Raw genomic sequence first — 3,884 nt, 5'->3', positions numbered from 1 at the left:
CGTGGTTTCACAGGTAAGTATGTATTAGATTAGTAATACCTAATACTTCACTACCTAAGGTAATAAAATCAAATTGTTTAAATGGTAAGAGTATACAGAGGAAGCAGATTACAAACGTACTGAATGCCACTGAAAAAGAACCATAAGCAGTTGTAACTATCAGCCTGCCTTTTCACTTTGACCTTGTTGGTTTTATGGATTACTTTTATTAGTTCTGTATTAGGTTAGTTTTTATTAGCATTTTAACCAAAACTATAGTTTTGTTAATAGCAATGATATTTCACTAGAACACTTCGAGGCTTTTGAGGTAATACTAAGGCTTATCCTGTACAACATAGTTTCTCAAACAGAAGTATTACAATCTATTAAACATAATAATTTAATCTTGCTAAACACAGAGTTATATCTGGGTTCAAATAGAGGGGATTTCAATATTCAGTTGTTGCTGGAGTCACATCTTACTTTCAGGGCAATATTTTTTCCTTCATGGGATTCCACTGTAAGAAGATCTTTACAATTTAGTGAGTCTTACTTTTTTTCCTTTTTTTTTTTTTTTTTTTTTTTTTTTTCTATTAATAAAAAGCAAATAATCCATTATTTTTCTTTAATATTTCTTATTTGTACATGTTTATATCATTTGTGTCTGAGACTGAAAGAAGGAAGGACAATTCAGTGATAATTTGGCAGGACTATGCAATTCTGAATTACACAGCATCTGCAACCACAAGGGCCATTGCAGTTTCACATCTAATTGTTCTTAATTGTGTTTATAAATTATCAACAGTACAGCTGCAGCCTTTCCATTAACATTTATATCATATTTGGAGAAGACTTATCTTAGTGAAAACAAAGTGGTACAGCATTCTCAGCTGTCAAATGCAGCACATTTATTTAAAAAGCAATAAAAGCACTTAATTTTTGTTTTCATACTCTTTATGGGAGTCTTTACAGAAACTTAGTATATGCACCCATATGTGATTTTTAATTACTCTTTTTATCTGTTCATATGTAAAATACACTTTGGATAACTAGAGGGAAAATACATATTTGATTTAAAGGAAAACATGAGAGAATGAAAGGTTATAAAATGTAGTTATTTTAGTGAATAGATAGCAGACTTATTTGATCTTGTTGTAAAGAAAAATAAAATGAACTACAATTATTTTTCTCTGAAAGGAGAAAAAAACATTTTTTATCTACAACAGTCCATGTAAACAATACAGCTTATGACATTGAAACAATCCTTGTCAGCAGTTTGTCAAGTTTTACACAGTAGACCAATAGTCCTTGAAGAAGCTCCCTGTAATTAATTACTAACTTTCTTTCTGTGTAGAGCAATCATATTGGCAGGAATTGATTGGGCATGTTGGATACTTCATTTAGTTAGTAGAAAAATCCTTTAATTAAAGTAATCTTACTACTGCTGAAATGGACTGCACCCCAAGCAAACTTGTAGACAAGAATTTAAAGTACTCTAATACTATACATTTTACTTCTTCAATTTTTTTTTCAGAAGTCTCGTTTAAGTTTGTCCAGAGATTCATCTGCATTTTTCTTTTCAAATTACTAATAATTTGCACAGATTTATTGGAAATAAATATAAACAGATAAGAATGAAATTTGTACTACTGGGCCATGCAAGTGGTTTGAGACTCTCTTCTGTAGAAATAATCACTGACACCATAACTGCTAATGTCCAAAGGAAGATACTGGATGTCAAAGATCCCTCATTTTTCACAATCTAGTCAAGATGGTGCTCACAACAGTGAATAAATCAATGATATGATTTTAAAAAATGGGTTGTATTTGGTTAAATCCACATCTTAAAATCATTCTTTTCTCCTGAATAGAACAAATATATTGAAAGCTTTCAATTGGTAAGAGTCTTTGCATGGTGCTAACACCCAAATCATGCCTCAGAGTTTTTCAAGACAATACACAAACCTATCCAGGAGAGCTCTGAACACTGTTTTTTCCTGAAGTTGTTTAATTTACTGGTATAGATTAACCTATGGGTCTTGAAGATGCCTCTATAGATGAGCAGTGTTTCCTCAGCACAATGAGCAGTTTAAGAATCCAGGATAACTGATGGCCTTACAGTCATCAAAGTCACAGAAGATGTTGGATGTCAGGATCAAGTCCCTGATCTGAAATATCTGTATTCTTTCATTCATTCAAGGAATTGCCCTTTAAAATATGTGGGTAAGGTCTCTATGTTAATATTAGTAAAAGACTTATAATAGTCTCAAATCTTCAAACAGATAAAAAGAACTATAACACTTCTTCCACAGTTCTACACTAAAGGTGAGATGGTTTGAAAAAAAAAAAAAAAAAAAGATAGTATAATGGAGGATCCAACTTTACAAGAGTGTAACTGGAATTGCACTAAGGGGTATGTCTCAGAAACAAAAGCTGTCATTTCAATCTTTGTTCAATATGCTTCAAGTGTTCTCACTGATGTCACCTTTAAAAGAGAAATTGTTAGCGCACACAGATTCCAAAGACTGATCTTTGGAATTAAGACTGCAAATTGACATAATGAAATAAAAGGAAACACAAGTATAAGAACTCATTTAGAATAACTCTAATTTTCTTAATGAGAAGAAAAGCAAAACAGATCACTGCTTTGAAGAGAGTTCAGTTTTCTGTTTAAGAAAATTTGGTTGTAACTGTTGGGAACAAAAATAATTCAGGTAATGCAATCTCTTTAATGAATGTCTAGAAATGTTTCCTCCCGTTTAAAATTCCTTTTAGAATAGGGTACAGGTAAATAACATTAGTAATGTGAAAGACAAACAGTTTTAAGCTACAGTTTGGATTTTTACGAAGATCTTGTACCTTAGAAGATAGTAAGCTGAATTATGAGAAAACACTGAAACATTAGTGTTACCACTCATCAAAAAGACAAAACAGTCCAAAAATAAGAGGATGATGTTAAACTGGGCTGTCATACTTTGAGGCAGATGAACACTAGAAAACCTGGAGCGGTTAGTCACACAGAATGGCCTGGGTTGGAAGGGACCTCAAGGATCATAAATCTCCAAACCCCCTGCCACAGGCAGGACCACCAACCTCCCCATTTAATACTAGACCAGGCTGCCCAGGGCCCCATCCAATCTGGCCCTGAACACCTACAGGGATGGGGCATCCACAACCTCTCTGGGCAGCCTGTTCCAGCACCTCACCACTCTCTCTGGAAAGAACTTCCTCCTGACATCCAACCTAATTCTCCCCTCCCTCAAATTAAAACCATTTCCCCTTGTCCTGCTGTTATCTACTCTTTCAAAGAGTTGATTTCCTTCCTGTTTATAGGCTCCTTTTAGGTATTGAAAGGCTACAATGAGGTCACCCTGCAGCCTTCTTTTCCCCAGGCTGAACAAGCCCAGCTCCCTCAGCCTGTCTTTGTCCCAGCTGTTCCAGTCCCCTGAACATCTTTGAATTTCTCCTCTGGACCCTCTCCAACAGCTCTCTGTTTTTTTTGTACTGGGGGTTCCAGACCTGGACACAGTACTCCAGATGGGGCCTCACAAAGGCAGAGTAGAGGGGGAAATCACGTCCCTGTCCCTGCTGGTCACCCTCTTCTGATGGAGTCCAGAATACCATTTGCTTTTTGAGCTGCAAGAGCACACTGCTGATTCACGTTAAACTTTTCATCTGTCAAGACCCCCAAATCGTTCTCTGCAGGGCTGCTCTCAAGGATCACTCCTTCCAGTCTATATGGATGCCTAGGATTCCTCCAGCCCAAGTGCAAAACTTTGCACTTTGCATTGTTGAACCTCATCAGGTTCACTCAGGCCCACCTTTCTAGCCTGTTGAGGTCCCTCTGAATGGCATCCTTTCCTTCCACTGTGTCAACCATACCACTCAGCTTGGTGCCATCAGCA

Source organism: Tympanuchus pallidicinctus, unplaced genomic scaffold, assembly GCF_026119805.1.
Source record: "Tympanuchus pallidicinctus isolate F22 unplaced genomic scaffold, pur_lepc_1.0 scaffold1, whole genome shotgun sequence".
NCBI classification, from domain to species: Eukaryota; Metazoa; Chordata; class Aves; order Galliformes; family Phasianidae; genus Tympanuchus; species Tympanuchus pallidicinctus.
Note: the sequence above shows the minus strand (reverse complement) of the source record.